At 37.4% G+C, this 21,336-nt stretch overlaps 1 protein-coding gene and 1 long non-coding RNA gene across 2 annotated transcripts in view; one reads left to right on the top strand and one right to left on the bottom strand.

The window, feature by feature from the left end:
• DLG2 (discs large MAGUK scaffold protein 2) overlaps nucleotides 1–21,336 on the top strand; it is a 1,864,788-nt gene that overhangs the window by 333,365 nt on the left and 1,510,087 nt on the right. The gene's annotated exons all lie outside the window — the stretch shown is intronic.
• LOC147916651 (uncharacterized) lies at nucleotides 3,453–11,363 on the bottom strand. The gene is made up of 3 exons (XR_015552792.1): nucleotides 11,278–11,363; nucleotides 8,998–9,057; nucleotides 3,453–4,896 (listed from the first exon to the last, which is right to left on the bottom strand). It is a non-coding gene; the product is annotated as an uncharacterized LOC147916651 (long non-coding RNA).

Raw genomic sequence — 21,336 nt, 5'->3', positions numbered from 1 at the left:
TTGATTATCTCTAGGATGACCTGGCAACCTTCCTTTCATAGATGCTATTTCTGCTTTATTCCAGTTTCTAGTTTTGCCTTTGACGTTCTGTGATTTGGCAGGCATTGGGAATGGTTTTCACCTGAAGTCATTCCCACTCTAACTCTCCTCCCTGACACCATTCTCTCTTTTGCAGCAGCTTGAAAAAGAAGCCAAGATGTCTAAATGTAACATTGGTTAAGAAGGCTTAAGCTTCACCAAAGAGTTTTAACTCTGATGTACAAGCTCCTTGTTTTTTTAACTATCACAGGCAGTGTCCTTGGTTGATAACTCAGCTTTGGCCTTGCAGAGTGTTTGCTGTAAGTTTTTTTTTTACTGGGAGAGAAGGGATAGGCTACAACCCAGAAAGTTTTCAGAATTTTAGGTCATAGGATGAAGACTTTCGGGACTCAGGCACAATGATATTGTTTTTCCATTGTGTTAACTTGAATTTGCGTTAGGGGAATCACTCTTTCCAACACATCAAGCCCCCTAGTTTGTTATTTTACCAGTTTCTCCAATGTGTTCACCCTCTTTCCACATTTATGAATTTGTTGTGTATTTAATCACTTTGTGTTATCGTGTCTCAATGTTTTGTCCTAAAATATTCAATATGAAACTTAAGTGAATCACTGAATTTGTCATAAATATATTGTTAGTCTTCTTGCTGATTTATTTGTTGTGAATGATTATTCGTAACAGGCTGGTTTGTCTTACAGCCTTCCCTTTATTTTTGAAATTTATCCATCCATTCAGCCATTCAGCCAGCCAACCAGCCAACCATCCAGCCAGCCAGCCAGCCACCTGTCTAACAAACGTGCTCTGTTATTTTACTAAATTTCAGGCACTGAGCTATAAAGTTTGATACAAAAATAAATAAGAATTATAGATGTTCAATAAATATTTGTGGTTTGATTGTAGTAAAAACAAAGATTTATTGACTCCGTTGGAATTTAGTTTCAATAGTATTTCTAATTTTATTTATTCATTTATGAATTCATTCAACAAATGTTCAACCAGTGCCTACTATATGCCAGACAATGCTAGAGGTAAGTATGTGAGAACAAGGGATGTTCTTTACCTTTCAAAGAATTGTGGGTTAGTAGGAGATAAAGAAATATAACAAATGATTATGTCACAAAATGAAAGAGCTATAAGAGAGGACAATATGGTGTTCTGATAGCAGCAGAGGGCTAGGAATGACTAACTCTAGAAGAGACAGAAAGCCTTCAGAGGAGGTCATATTTAAGCTGGGCCCAGTTCTTGCTACTCAAAATGTGGTGAATAGACTAGCAGCAGCATTACCTACTCCCAGGTAATCCTCTCCAAGTATTACTCTCCAAGTATTACTTGGGAGTTTGTTAGAAATATAGTTTCTCAGGTCCCAGGCCAGCCTTATGGAGTCAGAATTTGATTTTAACAAGATCCTCAGGTGAATTGTAAGTACATTAAAATTTGAGAAGCACTGATTTAAAGTAAGAATAATCTGGCAGGTGAAGAAGGTAGATAAGTCATTTTAAACAGAGGAAGGACCACGTGCAAAGGCACAGGACTTAGAGGCACATGGCATGTTTGTGCTGTTATATCTTAAGGTGCATCAGAGAAGGGAAGAGAGAGGAATTTGGTAATACACATGAGTACCAGACTGTGAAGGACTTATATACTATGTAAAGAATTTGAACTTTTTCTGAGCCATAGGGTGCAATTGGAAGTTTTTTAACAGGTAAATGACATGATACTTTAGAAAGACAACTCTGGCGACCACGTGAAGAATGGATTAGAAACCAGTAAGGAAAGGTCTGCTGACTACTCAAGTTATTTCAGATGAGGAGACCTAAACTAACAAATTGGATTTGCAGAGCAGAGGTTGAATTCAAGAAATATTTTGGAAGTAGAAATTATGGGAATTTATGTTTGACTGAATGAAGGAGATGAGGAATGAATCAGAGATGACTCAGAGGTTTCCACAATGAGTGTCTGGCAGGCGATGGCGTTGAGGAGTTAGAAAATACTGGAGAAGGAGCAAGTTCCACAGTGGAAGGAATAAGTTCAGTATTGGACATATTAACTTCAAGTATCTATGAGATATCCAGATGGAGATGTTTAAGAATATGGTTTGAGAGCTAAGAAGAGAGGCTGTGATTTGAGATAGAGAAATGGGAGTCAGAAATTTAAAGGTGGACGCAGAAGAAGCTGTAGGGATGTTTGAGACCACCTGCGGGCTAGCAGCATAATAATATCTGCTCCAAATCAACGTCAAATTGCTTTGGGTTTGACAAACAGAGAGAAGAAAAGGAAAGAGAAGGCAGTAACATGGGGATGAGACAGAACTCAGAGATAATCTGGAGGGAAGGAATCAGCGGAGAAGAGACTAAGGTAACAACTGAAGGGAGATACAAACAGTGGGACCAGGAGCATGAAAAGAGAGTTGACTTTGGAAAGTAGGAGGAATATCTACCTCTTCTTCGCTGAAGGAGAGGAGATGAGCTTGGGTTAAGATTTTAAGGATAGGTGAGCTTGAGATGGACGCTGGAGGATGGAAGATAAGGAAGTTTGTGTTTTATGACTGCTGTTTTCTCGATGAAGTGGGAAGCAAGGTCATCTGTGGAAACAGAGTGGGCTGGGACAGCATCTTGATGGGAGTGATGAAGGTTTATAATAGCCACTTTAGTGTGTGGGAGAAGTAGCTGACTAGAGACAACTAAAAGGATTGCTGGGCAATGCTGAAAGCCTAGAAGAGGTCGGAAACTGTAAATAACTTTTCTCACTCCATCATTTCACGTCAGTCCCTTTTTCCTCTCCTGCCTGCTTTCTTTTCATTTATAGTTTGTGCAGGAAATAATTTTCCAGTAAATTTAAAGCGTAATTCAATCAAGACGAAAAACAAAGGTTTGTATTTCAAACAAGATAAATCTGCTTGAGGTTTTATGTTTTAATTAAAATTAATTGGCACTCTTCCCTAATGAAAGTACGACATGTTCATTATTGCAAACTTGGAAAATAAATAAAAATAAAAGATAGGATAATATCATCCATTGAGAAAATGATTGTTGATACTTTTTTCCTTTAAGTACTTTCTCTAAACTTTGTCTGCTTGCTTATTTTACGTGATTGTGTTAATCATAGATAAACTCCCTAGTATCTTTCTCTTTTCAACTCCTTGAGATTTGTAATTTTTTTCTGATCATAAAAGCAATTTATGTTCATTGTCAATTTTTGAAAATACAGAAAAGTGCAAAGATGAAAATATAAATCACTCAAAATGCCATCACTCAGAGATAATGACGCAGTTGCTAAGGGTTTTGGTGAAAGTTTTTTTTTTTTTTAATTTTTTGTTTATTGCAGTAACATTGGTTTATAACATTGTAAAAATTTCAGGTGTACATCATTATACTTCTATTTCTGCATAGATTACATCATGTTCACCACCAAAATACTAATTACAACCCATCACCACACACATGTACCGAATTATCCCTTTCACCCTCTTCCCTCCCCCCTTCCCCTCTGGTAACCACCAATCCATGGTGAAAGCTTTTATGTCACATTTCAGAAAACATTTTCTAGCAACATTTCCTGCTGATATTTGATCCCAGCTTGTCTTCATTAAGTTTAAACAGCATGGACCATAACAGAATTTTACTTGGAGAACCTCTAATCAGTGCAGCCACCACACACAGCCCAGTCAGCGTTGCCTTTCCCCCACATCCTCTTGGCAGAGGTAAGGACTCAAGAAAAGAATGTGAAGAGAAGGAGGAAGTGTTGTCAACTTGTATTAAAAATGTTCCTGTCTTTGGAAAAGTATAAAGTACACTTATGAGCAACATGAAACCTGTTCTTATCATGAATGTGAAAGCTATTCTGTATTCCCTCCCCTGTTACTTCCTACCCCACAGCTGAATTCTGTCAATTATTATGTCCTCAAGCAGTTGTGGCTCTAGAAATTCATATGGGAGGGGCGTTTAGGAAAGTAATAATCTCAAACACTGATACAGCACTGTCTATGTGTCAGGCAGTATTTTAAGTGTTTTACAGAGATTAATTTTATTTAATCCTCACAACAAAACCAAGAGATAGGTAATGCAATTATTTCCACTTTGAAGATAATGAAACTAAGGCATGAAGCGAGTCAGTAATTTGCCAAGGTTCTTTAAGTGGTGCAACTGGTTTTAAACCTAAGCAGGCTTTCCTGGAATCTTGCTCTTAACACCTGCATGATATCCAGTTGGAAGGTTAAATGAGTGATTTGTCTTGAGTTAGTATTATAACAACACATTTTACTCAGAATGTTTATTTGGTGTGGCTTGAGAGTTGGTTAAAGTTTTTCCAACCTCCACCCCTACTGCACTGCCAACAGCCAACCTTGGTGTTACAACTGCTTTCTTAATTTTTTTGATCGTCGTCATGAAGTGGTCCAGATGTTTTAGTAAGGCTTATATTGTAATCTCCCCTGTACTCTAGATTCTTCTCATGGTTTTTATTTGTTTGTTGTTTTAGTTTTTGCTATCACTGCCATTCTCTCATCTTCTCATTTTCCAGGAAAGGACCAGCTTCATTTAGGTGCTTCTGGCTTTTCCAAGCTTGGAAATTCTTATGACATTGCTGTTTAGTCCTATGTCCTTGAAAATTGTAAATGATTCTTCAGCTACTTCTAATAGTTTATAGATAATAAATGCTGATTTTATTGTTAAAGTTAACAGCAAAGCTACTTTCTTGGTGTTGGATTTGCTTGATACACTCAATCCTGCCTTCCTTGCTTTCTTGACTTCCTTGACTGCTTCTTGTTTAGTTTCCAGGCTTGGAATGGTTGCTTGTCTGTGCCAGCATTGAGATGTCTGGAATGCCCACTAGTGCTGTGTTCAGGGTTCTCACAAGCTGCTGGATGGAAGAAAGAGAGTGGTAAAGGTGGTGTCTGCTGGTGCTTATGTCACTGGTAAGCTAGCTTGGCCCTCCTGTTAGAGTTGACCACTGGGTCTCCAGGGGTGCTGCCCATAGGACTACCTGGAGAAAATGTTAGAAGGCAGTATGATGCAATGAAAAGAGCAATTCAGCAATTTAATTCAGCATTAAATCCATATCTCAACTTTAATTATTTCCTTCCTTCCTTCCTTCCTTCCTTCCTTCCTTCCTTCCTTCCTTCCTTCCTTCCTTCCCTCCTTCCTTCCTTTCTTTCTCTCTCTCTTTCTTTCTTTTCTTCCTTCCTTCTTTCCTTCCTTCCTTCCTTCCTTCTTTTCTTTCTTTCTTTCCTCCCTTCCTTTTGTTTCCACTCCTCTCCTGTCCTCTCCTCTCCTTTCCTTCTCTCTCTCTCTGTCTGTTTTTCTTTTTCTTTTCTTTCTTTCTTTCTTCTTAGAAATATAGCATAGTAAATAAGAGCACAGGCTCTGGAGTTAAATTGCCTGGGTTCAAAGCCTGGTTTACACCCCCTTACAATCTGTAGACCTTGGTCCTGTTAACTTCTTTGCAGTTCACTTTCCTTGTCTAAAAAACCACCTCATGAGGCTGTTATGAATATTAAATGAGATGATACCAGTAAAATGCTTAGAAGAGTGATTGGCTCATAATAAGCCCTTAATAAATGTTAGTTACCATTGTGAAACTCTCTCTCTTTAGACTGTTAGTTCCAGAAGACTGGCTGTTTACTTCACTATGTATATCCGGTGCTTAGCAGAGTAGTTACTTCATAAATATTTGTCAAACAAATGAATGTTATGAACGAGTGGATGAATACACCACTAAATAGCTGTGACTTATGGCACATTATTTATCCTCTTTGAAAATGTGTGCTGGGTATTTGAGATATAATGTGTAACTTGCAGGGTTGTTGGGAAAATTGCATGAGATAAGAATATGAAGGAGGAACAAGAGCCTGGAGATTCAGGACAAAGGCTTTGAAGTCAGGCACAAATAGTTTTGAATCTTATTTGCCACTAGATATGACCTTGATCAAACTACTACTCCTCTCTGAGCCTCAATTTCCTCATCTGAAAAATGGACAACATCATTCTTATCTTAGAGGGTTTATGTATGCATAAATGAGGCATGCATGTACTTAGAACACTGTTTGCTTTCTTAAAATATTTTATTGTAATGGGAAAGGACTTTGTAAGCTTGAGCTCACCATAAAGACAGATTTTGACTTTTTATTAAATAGACAATTTTCTGTTAAATTCTCCCATAAGGTGGCACCAAATAAGAATCTAATTGTGTCCTGAAAATTTAGACAAGACTGAGGGAGTCAGGAAATACAATTTTTGGTTAAAGAAAAGAATTTGATGATCATTTTGACAAAACAAGTTGAGATAATTCAAGTCTCATGTCTAGACTGATACAGTGTCCTAGAAAGTAACTTTTTTAAATGATAGAAGTGTGATTTACCTAAAATAAAGATTTGTTTATTATAATTCAGATATATACATTGTTTCTAATTTCCTAATGATAAGGCAGAAAGATGAAGGACACTAAAAATGTTTGAATTTTAATATTTAATGAGCATAGCATTTTCAGTTTTGTGGAATAAGATTATTTTCTCATATTTCAGGTGGAGAAACTTATTTTCTTAAGAACTCAAAATATTCCTTCTTGTAGAAACTAGGAACATCAGTGCTTTGCAATAACCACTTAGTTGATAATGGAGAGAGGAAGAACATCTCGATCTCTTTGTTATCCTCCATTACCCCTCAGACCTCATCTCTCACTGCTCTCCCCTTATATCTGTCCTAGTCACCCTCGTCTTCTTGCTGTACTCTAACACCCCAAGCATACTCCTACCCCAGGACCTTTGTTTTTGCTGTTTCTTCTACCTAAACCATATTCCTCCAAATATCCACAAGGCTGCCTCTCTTACCTCCTTCAGGTGCTTAAACATCACCTTACCGAAACCTTCTCAAATCACCCCATTCAATACTGCAACGTCCACAACTCTACTTAACTTTCCTATTCTCATTATCTGCTTAATATTTCTCCATTGCACTTACCAAAATTTGATATTATGTGCAGAGTTTTATTTATTTTGTTTATTTTCTGTCTCCCCCACCTCTTGAATGTAAGCTTCATAACAACAGAGACTTTTGTGTGCTTTTTTTATTGCTGTATCTCTAGCATGTAGAACAGTGCTTGGCATGTTGTAGGCACTCAGTAAATATTTGATGAATGAATGAATGAACTCTTCAGATTAAGATAAAAAACAGTTGTAATTTCCTGTGGGAAATTTCTGTTTTATAAATAAGGCTGTGGCCCAGATGTCAGATCAAATGTGGTTGGGCAGGTCACTTAGTTATTGTGCTCCAAATGCAGAATTTCAGGAAATTCTTCTCTCTCCAGTTGTAACATAGTAAACTAGGTTAAATACCATTCCCCCAAAATTCATGTCCAGCCAGAAGCTGTGAATGTAATCTTCTTTGGAAATAGGGTCTTTACAGAAGTAATCTAGTTAAGATGAGGTCATACTGGATTAGGATAGGCCCTAATTCAATGGTTGATATCTTTATTAGAAGAGGGAAATTTGGACACAGACACACGGGGAGAATGCCACGTGGTGACAGAGGCAGAGATTAGAATGATATGTGTATAAACTAAGGAACACCAAGGATTACCAGTAACTACCAGAAGCTAGGAAAAGACAAGGAAGGATCCTCTTCTAGAACCTTTAAAGAAAGCATGGCTCTGCTGACGTCCTGCTTTTGGGCTTCTAGCCTACAGAACTGTGAGAAAATAAATTTCTGTTGTTTTAAGCCACCAAATTTGTGGTAATTTGTTATGGCAGCCCTAGGAAACTAATACACTTGGAAATAGGGTTCATTCATTCCATCATTAATTCATTATGCAAACATTTTTTGAGCATCATAGAGTGTTAGGCAATGATAAATGACCCAGTCCTCAAAGAGCTAATAGCTTAGTGGCCGAGACCAAGAAGTAAATAGAAAATTATTGTAATGAAAGTGTTATGAAAGAATTAAGCTCAAAAAGCACAGAAAAGGAGCATATACTCAATCTAATCTGGGGGTGAGGGGCATCAGGAAAGTCTTCTCTGAAGTGGTAACTTTTGAATAAGCCAGATGGACAGAGAAGGGAATAGCTTTGTAGGTAGAGAAAGGCATGTGCAAAGGGACAGAAGCAGGAGAAACTGTGGTATAATTTGGGAAGCATTTTAAGTTGGGTTCTGCTATAGTTGCTTGTGATGGAGTGGTTGCAATTGGAATATGTTGCAGTAGAAATACACAGTAATAATTCAGGTGAGATGTAAAGAGGGTTCTAACTAAGACAGAGTAGGAGAATCTCCTGGAAATTAACTGGTAGTTTAGAGCTTTCTGGGATTCTAGGGTTATCTTGATTCTGGTGCTTAATTGATTTATTCTGGATGAGGATAGGAAAGGAAGGAACCTTCCTTATAGAAAAACATGGTATTTTATGGTGGGAGTCATTGTAAAGACTTAGAGAATTTCACTTCTTAGCCATTGTGTGTGATTGAGTGTGTATGTGTGTGTGATGCTGGGTAGTGGTGGATCTGAAATATACTCATTTTAAAGGTATGACCTTTAAGGGATTGTATGGTAGTGGAACACGCCTTGGATTGAAATCTTGAATCTGAGTTCATATCACAGTCCTGTTCCTTTTTTTAAAGCTTTGTAATTTTATCTTTTGAAATCTTAGTCTCTTCCTTTGTAAGTTAATATTTGCTTTACCAATATCATAATATTATTGTGGGATAAAATGAAGTAAAGAATTTGAAAATTCTTGTGAGTTTTCAACTCTTATGAAGCACTGTGAAAATATGAATTATTATAGGAGATATTTCAACCATGGAGGGGCTTCTCAACTAGGTGACCAACTCTAAAGTTCTGCGATTTACATTGCTATTCAGGTATCCACCTAAATCAAATGCACTTGTTTCCTATTTTCCAAACGTTCTAATGCCATGAAACTCAACCTGAAGTTATACCAGACTTTAAATAATTTAAGTAGGAAACCTGAATAACTTACCTCTGAATCTCTCATTACCTCTGCCCACAAACCTGGCACAAAATTTCTGGTCAAAAGCCTCTGTTGGAAACATAAATAAAAGAACAACAACAACAGCAAAGATAAATTAACGACATGAAATATTTCTGCAGTCTCACTGTTGGATTTTAGGATTCTTTCAGGTCACCCACATTATTATTCCCATGACTAGGAAGCCTTATTTTATGCTGTTGCTAAAAATAAATAGGAATGTAAAGTCTGAAGGGGCCAAGACTAGCTAGTTGTATGATCCTATGTTATCCCACTGCCTTTCTTATGTATGTGTGTTTTTTTTTTTAATTACAATGTAACTGCCTTTTTTGTTTATTTCCATTTGTTTTTAACTTCCAAATTATTTTTTATCATAATGATCTGTTTAATCATCCTTCTCCTTCCCTAGACTCTAGGATCCTTGAGGACAAGCACCGTGTTTTGTTTCCCTTTATATTTTAAGTCCTTGGCACATAGAATATGTTCTTCATATATGGTTGTTGAATGAATGAAATGAAAGTATTTGAGAAAAAGAAATTTTCAGAATTCAACAAACATTTATATTTTAAATTTAGTTGCATCAGTAACCATCGATAAATAATAATTAATCTCTCATAATACTGTTATAAAGACTGACTAGTCCATGATTTTTATATATACACAATGGATTTGTATCATCAAACATGACCCCCCACCTCCCCTCAAAAAAGATTCTAAAAATATGCAGACATTTCAGCAGGCTTATATTATGAGCCCATGTTTACAGAAAATCGTGTCTGATTTATTCATTGCTCTTAATACCATTTTTGGAATTTTTATTTCAGTTCCTTGCAAAAGCAATCACATTCTTAACTCGGTCTCCGGTACAAAAATAGGTCACTGTGATAGGTCTGTCAGAATACAGATACATGTGGAATTGATAATTGGGGCTAGATCTGACTTGGATAAGTTCTCATTGTAAAAATATTATGGAGCAATTTGTCCTATCCACAAATCTCTCTATTTTTGATAAGAGATTTACCATTCAGAACAACCAGGCAAGGGAAATGGAAAAACCTTAGCCACAGGTCTCTTCATAAATGAATATTTATCATAAAGTATTTCCTAGTCTTATTTACAAAAGAAAACAAAGCAGATTTCTCTAATTCATGAAGATACATTCAACAAAAATTTAAAGGTACTTTTGTGTGGATCTCCAAAGTGCTGAGCCAAACTGTCACCTGTGGCTAAGAAGTCATAGAGACCAGCACAGGAAATTTTTAAGATCAAAACAAAATTTCAGATGGGATGGGAAACAGATGTCACAAAGATGAGAAGTAGGTAATTTGGGAGGGTATTCTAGGCTCAATGAAAAGTGTGAAAACAATGATAGGTGAGAAAATATGAGTCAGGTTTGTGAATTTGATAGGCCAGAGTGGAGTTTATGTTGGCGGCAGGCAGGGAGGTACAGGGAGAGATGGGTAAGGTAGAATTTCAACCTTATCCTTTATGCAGTTAGAAAATTTTGAAAGGATTTTGCAGGGTGTGTTAGGGGTCAGCTATCTACTTTAGGAATGTGAATTTTGAAATAGCATGAAGAAAAGATTTGAGGGATTGAGACTGGGGGAAATGAGAACCATGAGACTGTTCCAGCAGTCAAGGCCAGAGCTAAAAAGGAGTTGAACTGAAGGCTTGGTAGTGGGAGTGGAAAGGAGAGGGCAGATGCTAGAGATGGGGAAGATAGGAAATCTCCACATTCAAGTTTTTTGGAGGTCCAGTGGGGCATGGGAGTGAGCATCATGGGCATACTTTTCTTGTTTTGCCCTGGAATTTAGTAGAGTCTTGGAACTAAGCTACAATGAGAAGATGGATTTTCAGAAGGAGCAAATGGGATGCAGAGCTCATCTTCTCTTTTGCTTGGGGGTTAAGCTAGACGTGGGCATTTAAGAGGAAATATGAATGGAGGCCTAAGGCAATGTGAATTGTCCTCCACTTTCCTCCTTACTCTTCCCTCACACTCATTACTTTCTGCTCTGGGAATCCTTTTATGGGCAAGACCCTGAAGGCATCTGAAGACGTGGAAATACCTTCACTCTGAGAGACCTTTTGGAGTCATTGTGCCAAATCCTAATATTTCTACATTTATCTACATTTTTTTCTTTCCTCTTTACTTTATTGTCTGCTTATGAGCTCATGTAAAACAGTAGCAAATATCCAGACAGCAAAGAAATAAAGAAGGAAGTTAAATCATATATCTACTCTACATAATTACAGCAAAGCCTACCTACTCACCTTTTGTAGAGAGAACAGTAAGCAATTTTCACCTTACTCTGGCAGGTTACTTGCTAATTTCAGGCCTTGAAGAAACAGAGAGACAATTGAGGTAGTCTGGTGAGAAAAGTCTTTTATTTGATCCAGTGTTCAAGTTTCCTCCCTGCTACTTAATAGAAAAAGATTGAGATGTGAGTCATCAATTAGCTGTGTGGCCTTGGCATTTAACTTCTCAATGCCTTAGATGCCTAGTCTGTAAAAGGTTGTAGCGCAGGAAAATAAGGAGATAATAGATGTCAGAGTGCTTTGAAATTTTTTGAAAGCAGATGCAGAAATGCAGAGCATTGTTTTTCCTTACTCCTGAAGGCCTGACTGCTGCAAATTTTCGGTTAGATTGATTTACTCAACCACAGACTTGTTTGTCTTCTACACTTTTCCTAACATTAGTGTTATTTTCCTGTAAGTCACTACAGACTGTCCTCAATGATCAGCAAAATAGTTGTGATGAGAGATAGAAATGGGACTCAGACCCAGATAAGATTTCTGACTCAGAATCCATTCTCTTTCCACTATGTTTCTGCCCTCATGGCTTCTCGTAAAATGTGTGTGTGTGTGAGAGAGAAAGAGAAAGAATGTATGTGTTTACAAAAATGCAAATGCACACTCAGGGCTTTATGAACTGAACTCTCTAGATTTAGAATGCTAACTAGTCCACCCTTCTTCTCTTTTCTTAGCATTTCTTCATTTCCTTCTCCATCCCTTTATCCATATTCCTCTTCCCTGTCCTTTTTCTGTTTATTTTTGCGCTTTATATAAGTTGGTGATAGCATTGATGGTGATCGCTAACTACAGGGGTTGATATGGTAGGAATTTATTAGGATTATTTTCTGTTTTATTATTCTGCTTGTTTAAGAGAAGCCTATTATTTGTTTTTGATCTTCTGCTCAAAACCATGCTCTCCTTCTGTGCTTCCAAACCATCCTCCTATGGTCTCAGGCCCAGCTAACCTATCTGCCAGGACTGTTTTCCCAGAAATTGGTTTCACTTTTGGAAGTTGTTTTTCTGGGCTCTCAGAGTCTGATCTCTCTCCTTCCACTGCTTGAAGTTGTACCTCTTCAGTCCATTATGTAGCCACTTCTCCAGACACTAATGTTTCCCTTTTGAGTGAGATGATGGCATCAGCTGGTAATGAACACTGCTGTTGCAGTGGTAGAGCACAGCTCGAAGTTAGAGAGGCTTGAGAAGCACAGACAGAATCAGGCCAATCTGATCTTTTTGTAATAGATTTGGTTATACTAAAATAAGTGGGGAATTATCTGGAACTTGAAGAAGATACATCCACTAATAAATAAAAATACATGATTTCCTATTTTGTGCAAGGCAATCTTTTAGGTCTTGTGGGGGATACAGACAAGAACTATACATTTTGGGACACTTAGAATTCAGCAAGAGAGATAAGGTATGTTCGTTAATAACTACAATGCAAGATAGAATGCGTATTGCGTGTTATCGTACAGAAGATTGTAGCATAAAGGGGATAGAAGTTGTATGAATGAATGAAGAGAAGAGATTTTAAAGGACAGTCTGGAGATAGAAGTGATTCTGGCTAGATGGAGTGAAGAGAACAAAAAAAAGAGGGAAGAAGAGATATAAGACAATTTTCAGCAAAAGGAGTTTAATTCCTCTGTACCCTGAGCAGAAGGCAGCTGCTCAAGCAATGACTGCTGCAGTCTGGGCTCCCCCAAAGCTACAAAATAGGGAAGCCCAGCCAGAGTGATTAGAAGCAGGAGAGGTGACCATTCTGCCAGGGTGGTGGAAAGAAGAGGGCCATTCCTTGTCACATGCAAATCTAAGCTCAAGTAGTTAACATCTGGGAATGCTGACTCACTGATCTCAGGAGCCACTGAATCCAAAGGTTTTCATGCCTGTCTGTGGCAAGAGTAGTGAAGATGTACTACTCTGCATTATTTTGTAAAACTTTTACCTACATCATGATTGGATAGATGGACAGAAGGAGCATAAGTATATTTAAAATGCAGTGGGAATTTGGATAAGGGAGATAATTTTATAGTTGAGTAGATGAGGGAAAACTTTTCACATCATCCATTCATTTACTCATTCATGTTTAATTTATTCATCCATTCTTCCATATAGCCATTCAAGAAATACTAATTGAGAACTTGCTCTGTGCCAGGCTGGAGATATAGCAGTCAATATAATAGATGTAGTTCTCTCTTGGAACTTATTATCTACTAATGAGATAGCTCACAAAGGACTAATGAATTACACTTTTGGTAAATTCTAATAAAGAAAAGTACAGGGGGCTTCGACAGCATAGAAGACGAGGGACCTGGCCTAGTCTTTAGAGAATCATAACAGTGTTCATAGAGTAGATAACATTTGAGGTAGACTATTTTTAGAGATCTGAGCTCAAAAAGTATTAATAATATCACTCATTCACACATTGTTTTCCTATGGGTTGGAACCATAGTCTTTCTTTTTTTTTTTTTTTTAAAGATTTTATTTATTTATTTATTTTCCCCCAAAGCCCCAGTAGATAGTTGTATGTCATAGCTGCACATCCTTTCAGTTGCTGTACGTGGGACACGGCCTCAGCATGGCCGGAGAAGCAGTTCATAGGTGCGCGCCCGGGATCCGAACCCGGGCCGCCAGCAGCGGAGCGCGCACACTTAACCGCTAAGCCACGGGGCCGGCCCTGGAACCATAGTCTTTCAAAAAACATTCAATTTCAGTTTTACCAAGTCAATCAGTGTAATTGAGCAGTGTACTGTCATACAATAAGGAATGGCCTTTACTTTGTATACCTGAAAAAAATCTTCACAAGGAACATCTTCTAGAGAGGTCTTGAAGAGCAAAGACAAGGGAATTTGCTTATTGAAGTTGAATTGCCCTTTGTATAATTCATGAGACATTCACAATACTTTACCTTAAACATATATACCATTTAAATTTTTACATGTTTATGCAAAGTTATTTATGCTCCATAGACTGTGAATACTTTTAATAAAGCCTTGACATAGTTTACTTAAATTACTTGTTTAGATGTTTACATTTTCCACTAGACCCTTGATCTATCCAGTACTTGGCATAGTGCCTAAAATAAGGACTCTCAATATTTTCATTAATGAATGAGTGAAATTAACAGATAGTAGTAATATTTCTCTACTAAAGATATTTGGTCTTTGCAAGCACCGTTCTACGTGCTGGAGATAAGTAGTAAATAAAGTCGACTAAGCCTACCTTCATGAGGTGGAGGAGGTACACAATTAAAAATAAACATATGGGGCCGGCCCTGTGGCTTGGTGGTTAAGTGCGCGCGCTGCAATGCTGGTGGCCCGGGTTCGGATCCCGGGTGCGCATCGAGGCACCACTTCTCGGATCCCGGGTGCGCATCGAGGCACCACTTCTCCGTCCATCCTGGGGCCGAGTCCCACATACAGCAACTGGAAGGATGTGCAGCTGTGACATACAACTATCTACTGGGGCTTTGGGGGGAAGGAATAAAACGAATAAAATCTTTAAAAAAAAAAAAAATAAAAAAAAATAAAATAAAAATAAACATATGAATATGTTATAAGTTTTATTGTGTTCAGATGCTCCAAGAAGCAAATACTAAGAAAGGATTAGATGATATAAGAGATTTATTGGGGGAGATACCTGTGAAGGATAAAGGAGAGGGAATAGGAGTAGGCAAAGAGAGCCTTCAGGCCCTGATGCAGGTCTGAAATCTGTGAAAGGAAACGGGGAAGGAAAGAGGTTTGGGGAGAAGAATCACAGAGTGCAGCACAGTTCTAAAAAAGTTTCAGCAAGATCAATGGGGTGTCCCTGAGCTAAAGGTGCCTATTAGAGGGGTCCCGAGCCCCTTAGGAATGGGCCTTTAGTACTACTCTTGCTGCGCTCAGTCATTGGCTAGCAGCAGCTCAGGGGCCATATGGCCTCAGAGAACACAGAGTGGATACAGACAGCTGGTGATGTCAGTCAGTTTGCTCCCCTGGAAGTTTCCCTTGAAGGAGATCTGAGTGGCTCAGTTCTACCACTGTCACAGTTATGAAGTAAAAAAGAGTAAGAAAAATACGTGAAGAATGATGTTGCCATTTTAGATAATTTAAATTGAGAAGCCCTTTTATATAAGATAACACTTGAGTATAGATCTGAATAACATGATGAAGAAAGCCATGTGGAAATATTTGGAAAGAGATTCAGGCAAAAGGAAGTGCAAGTACAAAGCCCCTGAGGAGGAGTATGCTCAAACTGCATAATAAGGATGCAGATCAGTGTGTCTGGATCAAAGTGAGTGATGGGACAAGCGGTTTTATTCATTCATTCCACAAATATTTATTGGGTGCCTACTATATCCTAGGCACTGTTCTAAGCACTAGGAATATGGAAGGGTACTAAACAGACCAAAAATCCTCTGCCCTTACTGGGTTTACATTCTACTGGGGAAGACAGGCAATCAACAAGATACATAATTAATCAGATAGTCATCAATGGTGAAGAGAGAGGATAAAGTAGGGATGTAGGATGTGAAATGTTGAGTGGGTGGAGATGTTAGTGAGGGCAGCCTTACTGAGAAAGTGACTTTTGAATAAAGACCTGAAGGAAGTGAGAGAGCAAACTAGGTGGCTATGGGGTAGGGGCATACTCCAGGTCAGAGGAACAAAAAGTACAAAGCCTCTGAGGCAGGAGTCTGCCTAGAGTGGCAGAGGAACAGCAAGGAGGCCAGAGTGACCAAAGAGGAGTCAGTGAGGGGGAACAGGAGATGAAATCAGAACGGTGTTGGAAGGTCAGATCCTGAAGGGCCTTTTAGATCACATAAATGAATTTAATTTAAGGGACCAATTTCTTTGTGCTGTAAGTGAAGCGAAGCACTGGAGATATTAAATCAAAATTGTGAAAATAATTTTGCTTCCTAGTCTTCTATGCCTTCTTGTACCAGCATCTTTGCCTGGTACGAGAAGGATCAATGCTGAGGCAGGTCGCCAACATTAATGTCAGTTTGAAAACAGAGAGTGGGGACAATTGAACTTAACTGAGTAGGTATTTGTATGCAATGGTAAAGAATTGCATTTTAGAGTTGGATTGAACCAGTGTGATATTTTAATTTTATTGGTAAGGAAATAGGAGTTCTAGGAGAAGAATAAAAACCAAGGTCATAGAATTAGTTAGCAGCAGACCTGAGACTAGAATCCACATTAGAACCTTGAACCACAGGTGCCTCTGAATATCAGTGTATTAACCCAGTGTGCTTGCAGAGAGGTTAAGTGCATATTGTGGGAGGAGAGATGAAGGAGTGCAGTTGAGCTTGTTTTCCGCATAAGCCTTTTTCATTAAGGGCAAGGACAATTGAAGGACTCCTACTTCTTCTCACCTCTCTCTAGAGAGCTCTTCTATTCCTCCCTTGTTGGCAATTGCCCATTTAGGTTATAAACCCATTGAGCAGGGAGTGTGCTGATTTTGTGTTCACCTCTTACTAAGACCTCCCTGGTCCTCTGGTAAATGATCTTATTTGACTGGTAATTGCAAATCATCATATAATGTTAATAATATTAGTCTCTTAACTGAAATTCATTTAACCTAGCTCAGCAGACATTTTATGCATATTATAGCTCCCTGTTGGGACCACTGGGGCTGATAACCAAGGAAAATATGATCAGAATGGGCTTAAATGGAAATAACATATAATGAGGCTGGCTTGACACTGGGGTTTTGAATTGGGAAACCCCATTCTAAAATGCTCAGTTCCAATAGGAGGTCTCTGTCGTGATTCCAAGGGAATTACGTTCAAATTGTATTCTTTGCCATATGCCTTAGCTATCTTAGCATAGGCATCTTACACTCCAGTACAGTCACTCCTTGGTATCCACAGGGATTGGTTCCAGGATGGCCTGCTGGATGCTAAAACTCAAGAATACTCAAGTCCCTTACATAAGATGAGATAGTATTTGCATATAACCTATGCACATCTTCTGTATACTTTGTCATCTCTAGACTATTTATAATACCTAAGATAGTGTAAATGGCTTATAAATAGTTGTTATACTATATTGTTTATGGAGTAATGATGAGGAAAAAAGTCTGTACATGTTCAATACAGAAGCAACCATCATAGGGCTTTCAATTATGGTTTGTTGAATTCGAGGATGTGGAACCTATGGCTACAGAGGGCCAACTGTATATCAAATATTAAATGTGAAAGAGGAAGGAAAAACTTGAAATTTATTTATCTTAGTCACTTGTGTGTTCATGAGAATACGCTATCCTTTGCCAAGGTTGTCATTCATTCAGTCATTTATTCATTTATTCAGAAGCTATGTCATACAGGGAAAGTATGTGCTTTGGCATCAGAAAGTCTAGTTTGAATTCTTGTTTTGTGGATTACTACCTGTATGACCTGCAGTAGGTTACTTAGTTCCTTGAGTCTCTACTTTTTTCAAGAACAAAATAAACGTTCATTTTGTATGGTCATTACAAGAATAAAATTAAGTTCTGTAAAATATCTAATACAATACCTACACATGGTAGGCACATCATTAGTAGTAGCTGTGTACCATTACTAGTAGTATAAACAGAATACTATAGAAACTCAGAAGAGGTAGTGAATGTTTGAGGGAATCAGAGAGGACTTCTTGGAGGAGGTGACTTTTAAGATAGGTTTTAAAGGATAAGAAGCAGTTTATCAGTTTACCAGACTCAGGGGGCATGGAAGGGCAACCAGGCAGAGGGAATAGTTTGGTTGGATTTAGGGGTAAAGATGAGGCTGGAGAGAGGTGAGTGGGTGAAACAATCCATTTACAGTTTGTATTGATTTGAGTAGTGATAGGAAAGTTCTACTCTTTACCCTATTTATAAATATCTCCTTCATCTAAATGCCAAGATATGCGTATATGAAGTATAAGCTTGCGTTCTCTGCATATTTCTTTCAAAATGCAAACATTCTTTCAGAATATAAAATTGATCCATTTTAATTTAATTTCAATTAAATTTAATACGTCTCTGTGCCAAGCATTGTGCTAATCACTGAGAAAACTACAATTAAAAGAAGGGCTTGAACTTACTCTCAAGTAGCTCACAAAATAATTGGAGGGCCAGTTCATTAATCAGTAGCTCAAGTGCTACTATTAAGAAGTAAAAAACGTACAGAGGAAGTAGTGTTGCTTGAGCTAGAGCTTAAAAGATGAATAGGATTTCTACTTGTTTTAAAAAATCGTTAGTTCTGTAGAGGGAATTTGTTGAACATGATTTGGATAGCTTGAGTAGCTAGGAAGATCCTCGGGAGGTAGGCTGGAGAAGTGGGGCTTCTCCTTCACAATTGTGCTTTTGGCTAGCTCTGCCTTTCAAAAAAGCATGCAATTGTTTGTATAGTCTGAGAAGACGTCTGAAAGAGTGAACTCTATTTTCCATGCTCATTAACACAAGATATGTGTGGTTGATGTTTGACATATAAAATATGAATTATGCATGTGCAATAGGGATGAGATATTGTCATGATAAAAATTTAATTACTATGCACTATATTGCTGACGAGACAGCAAATTGAATATCACTGACAAGTTGTCTCAACAGTGAAATGTGTTTGATGAAATGTCCAGTCAATGATGAGATAATGAATTATCTCACTAGCACTGTGATAACTATACCTTTGAAAAACAACTGCCCAATGGAAATTCATATTACATAAGTAAATCCTTGGAGATTTTTTTTGATGACAGAGAATACATGTGATGCCATCGAACTTAAAATAATAATAATAGTGACAATAATAATAATAAAAGACTAGAATTTTCTGACCTTTAAGAAGCAAGAGAGTATAAATCTTTCTCATTATAAATTCAGGTTATTTCCCATTTTATTTTATGAACTCTGGAAATATCTTCTCAATATTTATTGGAATGAAATAAAGCAAACATTTGTTGTTTGTGTACTATGTACTTGGTGCTTTCATATTCATTATATCAAAGCCATATCAATAACTCCAGTTTTGCCAAAATTGAATCTGAGGCTCAAAGTAGATAAAAGATTTTCCCAGCATCACATGGTTTGAAGGGGGCAGAGCTAAGATTCCAACTGAGGTCTACCTGGTATCAAATCCTTAGGTCTTTTCAGTAGAAAACATTGCCCCTATCGGTTGTTGAATAAAGGAATGCATATATTTTGTGTTACATTTGGAAAAACTGAGAGTGAAAAGATTAGGCCTTGGCTAGGCCTTGGAAATCTTTTAGATATAAAGAGAAGATACAGTTGAACAGATAACTACATCACACTTTGATCTTTCTTAACTAACACTTATTGTCTGGATCAATCTTTCCTAAATTGGGTTGCTCGTTTGAATCCCATGGGGGAACTTTTAACAATACAGATTTCTGGGCTTGCCATAAAAAGATTCTGCTTTCTTGGTACAGTCTTGAATCTGTTTTATAAGGTTTCCTATATGATTCTGAAGTCGCCTAGGTTTGAGACATACAGTCTAGCTGATGTGATGAGTGGCTTACTCTCTCTGCCTTTCTGTGACTCACAGTATGTACAGCTGCCTAAAGTCATAGTTAAAGCTCTATTTTACATACTTATTTATTTATTTATTTATCTTTTTGTTTATTATTTTGTCGAAGGTATAATTTTAGGTAAAGGACAAGTATTAATCCTTCACAGATAGGGCTTTTCAAAGAGAAGTCAATGAGCCGTGTACATAAGAATCATCTTTGGTAGTTGTTAAAAGGTAGATGTATTACAAGAGAGGGAGAGTTTCAGAAATAATGTTTAGAATACAAAGCCAAGCAATAGCTGAGACATAATTTACATGCAATAAAATGCATAGATGTTAAGTGTGTGGTTCAGTGAACTTTTATATTTGTATACACTCGTGTAACTACCACCCAAAACTTCCATCACCCGTGAAAGTTCTCTGTTGCCTCTTTCCGGTCACCTCACACGTAACCCTCAGGCGTTTTTGTCACCATAGGTTAGTTGTGCCTCTTCTAGAACTTCATATGAATGGAATCATACATAATGTATGCATTTGTGTCAGGCTTCTGTTGCTCAATATAATGTTTTTAAGTTCATTGATGTTGTTGCTTGCATTAGTAGTTCATTTCTCTTTGTTGCTGAATAGTATTGCATTGTATTAATATAACACAACTTGTTTGTCAGTTCTTCTATTAATGAGTTATTTGTGGATTTTGACTATTATGAATAAAGCTACTATGAACATTTTTGTACAAGTCTTTTTGTGGACACATGTTTTCAATTCTCTTGAGTAAATACCTAGAAATGGAATTGCTGGGTCCTAAGATAGATGTATATTTAACTGTATAAGAAACTGCCAAATAGTTCTCCAAAGTTATTGTACCATTTTACACTCCCACCAGCAGTGTATGAGAGTTCCAGTTGCTCCACATCCTCAATATTTGACATAATCAGTATTTTTTATTTTAGCGATTTTAGTGTATTTGAAATGTGAATCATCTTTTCAAAGTAAAAATTTAAAAGCAGTTTTCCATCTTACTTGAGAGAACAATTTAATAAAAGAACACGCCATTAAAATGATAGACAGTTAATCCCAGCTCTCTGATAAGCATAAGAGAACAGGTGAAGAAGAAAGTAGGCAAGAACTTTACCAGGGGCTAACTCTGTAATGAAAGAGAAAATTAGTCTCCATTAGATAACAGTTAAATACAGTGATTATGCTGTTTAGCTTGGAGTTAGGGGGTTATATTACTTTTAACTCTTGATCTAATTTATGTCTTTAATTTGTGCTCTAATATATATGAAGTAGATATTAGCTATTAACATTTTATATGCCATTGCTTTAACAAAAGTTACTGTTTTTGAAGAAAACGCACAAAAAATCAGATTGGTAAAAACCTGCTCAGAGGTACTATTGCATGCCTAGGAAGTGACTAAAATATGCCTTCCTAATCAGCACCAGTGATAGTGAGATATTTATATTCTTATTTTTTTTGTTCTAAGTCTTCAAAACTCTGTATCTGTTTTGCACTTAGAGTACGGTTCAATACAGCTCCTCAGCCGCACTAACCACATTTCAAGTGTTCAATAGCCGCG

Source organism: Ceratotherium simum, chromosome 7 (genome assembly GCF_057802395.1).
Source record: "Ceratotherium simum simum isolate JZ-2026a chromosome 7, ASM5780239v1, whole genome shotgun sequence".
Taxonomy (NCBI): domain Eukaryota; kingdom Metazoa; phylum Chordata; class Mammalia; order Perissodactyla; family Rhinocerotidae; genus Ceratotherium; species Ceratotherium simum.
This window is presented reverse-complemented; position numbering and strand designations above follow the sequence as displayed.